The sequence below is a fragment of the Xyrauchen texanus genome, chromosome 38, assembly GCF_025860055.1.
Source record: "Xyrauchen texanus isolate HMW12.3.18 chromosome 38, RBS_HiC_50CHRs, whole genome shotgun sequence".
In the NCBI taxonomy this organism is placed as follows: Eukaryota; Metazoa; Chordata; class Actinopteri; order Cypriniformes; family Catostomidae; genus Xyrauchen; species Xyrauchen texanus.
Window position 1 is genome coordinate 1782991 of NC_068313.1, and position 8581 is coordinate 1791571.

The 8581-nt window shown below is 38.7% G+C and overlaps 1 pseudogene; it reads right to left on the reverse strand.

Moving 5' to 3' along the window:
• Positions 1 to 1042: 1042 nt before the first annotated feature.
• Positions 1043 to 1201, reverse strand: LOC127632222 (uncharacterized; annotated as a pseudogene).
• Between the last annotated feature and the right edge of the window lie 7380 nt (positions 1202 to 8581).

Genomic DNA, 8581 nt, shown 5'->3' on the forward strand with positions numbered 1-8581 from the left:
GTGCAGTTCAAAAGTACAGCACTAAATCCATCATACGGTGAGCGGTCTGTGATTCTGCATATACTAATGATCCATAGTCACATAAGTACACAGGATATACAGCTTCATTCTGACTGTCCAGAGGAAACCAGACATTACGCTGTCTATTGGTTTCCACTGGACCTCAAGCGAAATAAACAGTGAATTGTGTATTAAGTTCTGTACTTCACACATACAGAACAAAGAGCCATGGTCTTGAATGGTTTTTATGTTAAGTTTTCAATGCCAAAACAGTGACTGGTTTGGGGGGTGACTTCACCTGAGATGAAAACAATGGATGTAGACATAACAAGAGTGGAATGTGCAAGGTCGTGCCCCGGTTTTGGCTTTGCTCTTGGCATTGTGAAAGAGATTTACTCACTATCAAGGTGGCCTAAATCCAGGGTATATAGGGTTCACTACCAGCATTAGGGCCTGACTAAACCTAAAAAGCTGCAATTTCACTGTAAACCATTTGTGATTTTTCACAGATATCTGGCACAGACTGAATCTTGCGTGTAAACAAAATAAACACTCATGAGATCTGACTTTTTAGCATCTGGTTTGAGTTGTTTTTAAATTTGGATGTAAATACGATCACAGAATCAATCATCATATTTCGTCATTATCACATGACAGATAGGCTCATGTAAAGTTACCTGTTTGAAGCATGGAGGCAATAAATTGGTGATTTCAGTGAGCCTAATTGATGTTCCATGTATTTGTTTAGTTGTTTATACTAGCAAAGTTGAAAATTATATACTGTATATAATTTTCAACTTTGCTAGTGTTTTTGCAATATATATAAGTTACAAGAAGCCAAATGCCATCAGATACATGTCAAAACCCAGTGGGGCACATTCACTAAATAGTTGTCACTTTTTTGCGCACGGTATTTCATCACACACCAAAAAATCCTTGCATCTTTTCACTAAGCACCTGCAATCTATTATTCCATGCAGACACAAAGTAGCGTTGCATCTTTCAAAAATTTTGTAATTCTTTTCAGGCAAACACACCTGCAAGACGTCCAGCCACGGTCCACGGACCGATAGATGGGAAAGTGAACCTCAATGTGCGTTCAAAGTATCGATGATCAATGTGTCCTGCGATTCACATTAGTTCTCGCAGCTAGCTGCGTTCTTCATCAATGCAGGAGCCAAGTGATCCACCGCAGACCAACGGATTGGCAGGCTGGTGCCCCGGCCTCCCTTCCCAGCAGGGATGTCGGGCTCGGGGTCTTTGAACCCCAGGCGGGTACCCGCCGGGGGCAGCGCATGCTGGTGTCCAGACACGTGAAGGGGACAAGACGACTTTTACACCCACAGAATAGAGAAAGAGCTATCAATCCTTTCTGTGTCCGGGCCGGGTGAGTTTTCCAGTGTCGTCAAATTAAGCCGCAGGCTCCACTCCTGATGGTGTCCTTCCGTCAATTCCTTTAAGTTTCAGCTTTGAAACCATACTCTCCCCGGAACCCAAAGACTCATGGATTCCCACACACTGCCGCGGGTTGGCATCGTTTACGGTCGGAACTACAAAGTACCGTTTTGTTATTGTAATTCTTTTCAGGCAAACACACCTTTCTATATAAATTAGGCTTGTTATAGATTTTTTTTACAAAAAATACTTTGCTTAATTTACATCATGCTATTATTATATCTGCAAGAAACTGAATTTTATTTAACCTTGTGTAACCCCATGTACCCATGTGTGGATGTTGGCTTCACTATAAGCAATGCATAATTTAAATTAATTTCAACCAACTGATCTCAATTTAGAAGACTCTTGCAATCTGTAAAGGGTTAAACTTTCATGTCTAAGTCATGTCGAGTCATGTGACAAAACAACATGGCACAGATCACAGTAGAGTTTGTCTTGGGAGAAACGGCAACAAAACTACATCTGGTAAGAAACCTCATTAAGTCTTTACATTGAAACAAAAGACTAGTGTCTCTAGTTTTATCCGATACACTATTTTTAAAACTGGATTGATTTCCCATGAAATGGCACACTTAAACAAAGTCACCACAGACATGGACTATAGGGCTATTTTTTGTTAGAAATCCTATTTTTATTGTACATTATCACATTGAGAATCAATGGGTTCATCCAAAAGCTAAATTGCTATCAAAGGCTTTATTTGAACCATTTGAGACCAGTGCAGACAGACAGCACACAGGAGGTTAAGTGTTTCACTAAATAGGGAGCAAGGGTGCATCCTTGCTGGAAGGTCATCATTGGAGACATGCTTTTTGCAGATGATGCCGCCTTGATATCTCACAAGGAAGAGCATCTGCAGCACTTCAAGCATGCCAGGACTTCAGCATGACCATCAGCCTAAAGAAAACACATGTAATTGGCCAAGGGGTGTACCACATCCCTGAGATCACAATCAACAACCACGTACTCGAGGTGATCCACATATTATCCTAACTCGACTCAACCATAACAGACACACTCAGCATGGACACAGAGATCCACAGGCCTATTGGGCTTGCTACAACAACTCACCCCATACTGACAAAGCGAGCCTGGGTAAACAGGAAGCTGACCGTCCAAACAAAGGTGGCAGTGTACAGAGCCAGTGTTCGGAGCACCTTGCTATATGGGAGCGAGTCCTGGACCCTCTATGCAAGGCAAGAAAATAGGCTCAACGCCTTCCACCTGCACAGCCTAAAGGCACATTCTGGGCATCAAGAGGACCAACCGTATTACCAAAAAGTGGTCCTCATTCCAAGATTCCAAACGTCTTCACACTCCTGCACTACCACAGTCTCCGCTGGCTGGCCACGTTTATCATATGCATGATGGAAGGATTCCAAAAGCTCTCCTCTATGGTAGCTAGCCACAGGTAGACAAGCAAAGGGATACCCCCATCTTTGCTTCAAATATGGGTGAAAGCGCGACATGAGGGAACTGGGCATGGACCATGAGAAGTGGGAGGAGTACAACAGTGACTGTGGTCAATGGCACCACAAATTGACCAAAGGGCTCCAACAGGGAGAAAGTAAGATGAGGCAGGAGGCAGAAGGAAAGCATGCCTGGGAGGAAGAAAAAACAACCCTAGAGGACGAACTTTACCTGCAACAACTGCGGCAGAGACTGCCACGCTCACGTTGGGCTGTACAGCCACAGCAGACACCGTTTCACCAACTGACTTCAGTGTGCACATTCCACAGTCTCTCAAGACCGACAGATGCCATCCATTTACAATTTCACAACTTGGTCCCGCTGTCCACATATGTGGGCATTCATTTTTAAGAAAACAATTTGCTCTAAAAAAAATTTTTTATAGCTTGTTTATTAGGTGCTACTAGTTATGAATCAAAAAGGGAAATGGAAAATGCACACAGCAGTCACTCTCGGGTCTCAGGCGGTTTAAAGTGTTGTTTGTGTACATAATCTATTGATCATGGCAGCAGTAATTCATTAAGTAATAATCAAATGAAGAGTGTTGTAACAAGAGCATATATCCGGACTCTTTTAGCAGCATATTGATGTAGTGAGTGACGTTCTGTGTTCAGACAAGAAATCAGAGACCCTGTGTTCACAAGAGACATTTAGTATTTGTATACTACAGAAGTTTACACACGAATGTGAATTTAAGCTGGTAAATCATCTTTGAAAGTAAGTGTACTGCACTCTGGAATGTCCGGAGGAAGTCTGGCCCCTTTGTGTTTTGTTTTCAGTTGTTTTCAACACCCCTCCCTGCAGCGTATCCTCTGAACAATTATCCCATTATGCCATTAGAGCTCTTGGACTGCCTTACTGGCCCAATGAGCCAGAAGTGTCCTCAAGTCTAAATGATATGCTTGTGTCTAGATATAACAGGGGTCTCTCCTTCAGTGTAAATCAATGGGAATTTTTTTAATCTGCCAATCAAAAATGTTGAGTCTGATCTCTTAAAACAAGTAATCCCGGGCCACTAAAGACACGAGGTATGCATTTTAGACACTGCAGGGACATTATTTTATTTAGTTTTTTTCTGTGCCTGTCTTTTACTGTTGTGGCATCAATTTTAGATAAACTAGCCCTTGAATAGCATGTACAAACAAAACAAACTGTAGTTGATCACATGACACGTCTCTTACTGTCCAAGCGAGCAGTTCATAATAAGAATAAACTGCAAAGTTGACCAGACTTTGTGATGATAGTAAAATTCTCCTTCAAACAGATGAGATGTGGCCATGAGTGTGAAATCCAGACAATGCAGCTGCTTTATATCTTTCTTCAGTCAGTTGTGCTGCACGTGTCTGTGAAACACTCACATTACCATTAATACTGAGAAACCAGGACGAGACCACAGGGAGACACAACGGAGAAATAGCATTATTAGAATGGAATCGGTCAGCCGACCAGCTTCTGGCTACATTTAAACAGTGTTTGTTTGGGAATATAAGCACTGTAATGTCCCGTAGATCAGGAATTCTCAACCTTTTCATCCATGACCGACCGAGAGGTACTTAATCTATAGCCCAATATTTGTAGCTCAAGTAATTTCATAAATACACTATGAATATATATATAGAAATATTAATCAATTAATTTCTGAGCAGTATGTGCAACAATATTATGTTCATGTGTTATTCGAAGTAGTGTTCATTTTTCTTGATCAAATCTCAACTACCCACTATATTAACAATGCTTTCCTCTGCACAGATATGTGTGTAGGTTTTGGTTTGACTTTATCTCCAACATAAGCATCCATAAAAATGTCATTCTAGGCAATAAGCCATGCAGGATTATAGCAGGACTCCACTGTGAGCTGCTGAGATCAAATCAAACACAACATGCTTATTTTAGAACTCGACGTCATATGACATGACCACAGAACACTGATAGACGACATTAACAGTGTGTTTAGCTCATGTTTGGGGTTAAAGCGGTCAACATACATTTCTCTTTTCAGTTAATTGAATCAGCTGTCAATCATCAGTATTTCAGGTCACTGTAATTCCTTCTATAGATTTTCTATTACAGCTGAGTGTTGACTTTAGAGAATATTAGACAACATAGTGTCCGCGGTGGTTATTTCTAGATGCTCGACAGAGAATGTTGACCCGGCTGTAAAATCCCTCAAGTTTGATCCACTGCTGCAAGAGTGAAGCTGTGATCCATTAAACTCAATGACCCCACTGCCGTTAATACAACTTGCATTGTCTTGGAGCACGGTAAAAGCTGATCTAATCCTGGATCATCTTATTCGGGGTTATTTCCAAACTAATGTCCATTACCACAGACTATAACTTCAATTTATCCCACAGTTTGTCAAAACAAACACAATGTTTTAACAGTAATGCGCTTATAATAGAAGTCTATGGAGGCCAGTGTTCTGGAGGGTGTAAAAGCAGAAAGATGAGCATCGTTTTATTTAAAGCACTGTAAAATTATCTAAATTGTCCCCCTTGAACATTTCGCCAGAGTCCGAAACGGAGTTCTTCGCAAGTTATAACACATCCAAAATCCCTGAAGTGAATGATGTATGATTTGCACCTTTGCATGCTTTTAATCACACTGTTTTTAGTATGATGCATTTTCCTTTGCTGCTTGACTGAATGACTTGCATTTCTTTACATATGCAATATACTGTGGAGCTATTAATAATGTGTTGCATGGGCAATCTCCGAGACACAGCTTCTGGTCCAGTGGAAACCAGGGTAACCCTAACCCTAACATAACCCTACTTCTTAGCACAATGTGTACTTTTCAGATGGTTTCTAACCCACCGTAGACAAAATTTCCAACAAATATCAAGGTTACATTAACAATCTTCAACGATTACGCAGTGACGCCATCGGACCAATCGCAACAGACTTTAAATCGCAGTTGTGTGACGTATTTCTGAGTGAAACAGGAAAACAGAAACAAATAAGATTTGATTTTAGGAATTGGGATTGATTTGATTGAGGAGAGGCTGTTAGATAACAGAATGTAACAGGTGGAGTGGAAGGTGGAAGAGGCGGAGCAAGTCATTACTTTACGATTAAAGATTTCAAACACTTTATTCATCAATAATATAATATTAGTATATCAATGAAAGAAAACATATTGATAAGTGTGGGAGTTTTACAAAAAAACGATATTCTATTTAATTAATAATTTAAAAAATTTAGCCTCTGATTGTTAGATCCCTCCATCGCGATGACCGGCTCCACTTTTGTCCTATTAAAAAGGTGCGTGCTGGTGCTGTGGAGTGACATCATCGCGTACAAAAACGTCCCATTTCATTGACTAGGCATCAACCAATAAAATGACTTAATAGGCCCCTCCCACACCAAACACAGTTCTCTCACATCTTGATTTACAAGTGCACAAGTGAGTTTTGCTGCAGGTTTCTCTCAAAAGTATTGCAAAAAGTTGCATTGGCAGATTTGAGAGGTTGTAAGTGCAGATTTGTGGTTGTACTGTGAAAGTTAAAGTACAAAAGTAAATATGTAATGCAAGTTTTTGTCTGTTGTATTTATATAAATGTCATTTTACATATTTGTGACTACTTGTCTGCAACTTGTAATTATTAAATGAGTGCAGATTGCAAGAACAAGTTTTCACATCGGTGCTGTGTGTAAATTTCAACTTAAGAATAAAAATATTTAAGTTCTAAAATTCAAATAGACAAGCTCTCGAGTTTGGCTACTGATTTATCTTCATACATGTCCACTTGACTGATTAACAGAAGTTGCAATTCTCCCATGTTTCAGTTCAAAAATGTTTTTGTTTTGTTTCGTGGCAGGAATTTTTGCAATCATTGAATACATATCACGGCATTATTTTTACAGAGATTTAAATAAAACGAGGCTTGTGTCATTATTGAAAAAAACAGCCTGATCTCACAGTAAAATCGGAAAAAGAGTAGATCGACTTTTCTTTAGCAAAAATCTGTAAAAGATTACGAAACTGAAAACACTGACCCCAGTGGCCAAAGCAGAAAGTGTTGTAGGGCGTATCGGCAAGTGTGTGCTTCATTCCTGTCCAGGAGAGGTCGCCAAAAGCTAGTTCAAACCTAACCATCAGTGGAGTAAATTGACTCCTAACAAGAATTGTTAGTTCCTATGTCAGTAGATATTACAAATAGATTGGATAAATTCTCTTAATTTTTTACTGAATTGAGTAATTCATTTATTTTTGCTTCTTAGATATTTTTCCTGACATTGATTACATATCTCCGCCATCAGCCATTCAGCTCTCTAGACAACAAAACTAACGGTTACAACACATGAAGTAAAACAAATCCCAAACCATGATCACTAGAAAAAAAAAACAAACATCCCTTTGAAATAATCTTGAACTTACGGCCAGCATTCCACAGACAGCAGTAGAGCAACTGTAAATGTCAGGCAAATAACGCTGATGTTTGCGAATCTCGTGCATTTATGATCATGAGAAAAACATTGTATTGGTACTTTGTTCTCAGTCTCAAATGGCAAAACAATGTTTCTATACATTTTTCTGCTAAATAAAAAAAAAAAAAAGTCTAGTTTAAGAAACTGCACTCACAATCTCTTCGCAGAACAAACCGTTTAAACAGTCAAAGTCATTAATGTAAAGGTACATTTAAGTCTTTATATACGGTCACTGATGGAAACACTTTTCTTGGGTACAGCCTTGACTAAAAGCTTTTTATAGTTGCCAAACTACATAAGTGATGACAATAAGATATTACAGTCCACAGATATAAACAGCATTTAAAAGGACATTTGAGGAACCAACAGGGCATCTAACCTTCTGCAAGACCAACCACTGAGTGATATTTCCAAACCAGTGGTGCCACTGCTGGATTAGAGGTTAAAAGAAGGCATGACCTGAGTTCATTAGCTTGAGCATCTATATTGACATTTTAAATCAATGCTCCGTGTGCTTGCACCATTTAATTAAATGATGGTAGAGCTAGAACAACAATTTAAAGGAAAATGAACCCTATTTATATTACTAATAAATACTATTTTACGATTACTAAATTCATATTTTATATAGTTATATTACATATGTATGATATGTTCATGACAGCGGCAACAAAAAAAAACTATGTTCCTTAAAAGGCTTCAATTATTTTATTTTTTCTTTATTTAATTTTTATTATTTATTTTTTTGCAAAATGTAATTCCTAAATATAACTTTTTCTATTGATTTTGGGGTAAAATACTGGACATATTCTTGTTAGATTCACCAAGCTTACAAGTGCATAAATTACAGTTGTCGCAAACTTCTCACAAATTTCCCACTCATTATTTTCACATGTAAATGAGCTTGTTATTTGTCACAAATGTTTTTCAGAATTGTGCAGCTCTTCATGTGGTGGACCTGCAGTAAACATTTGGTGACAGTAAAGAATTTGCTGCAAAGCTCATTTACATGTGAAAATGAATAAGTGGGGAATTTGCAGCAAGTTTGCCAGAACTCTAGATTTGTTTGTAAGGGGCATCCTAAACAATAAACAGATTAACCCGGGCAAACAACACTAAAGAAGAAAAACAACTCTTTGGCTGAATTTGATTCAACCAAGCAGTGATTTTTCTTAAATTCAAATTATCATGTAATTTCAACTAGAATACTTCAAGTAGAGGGA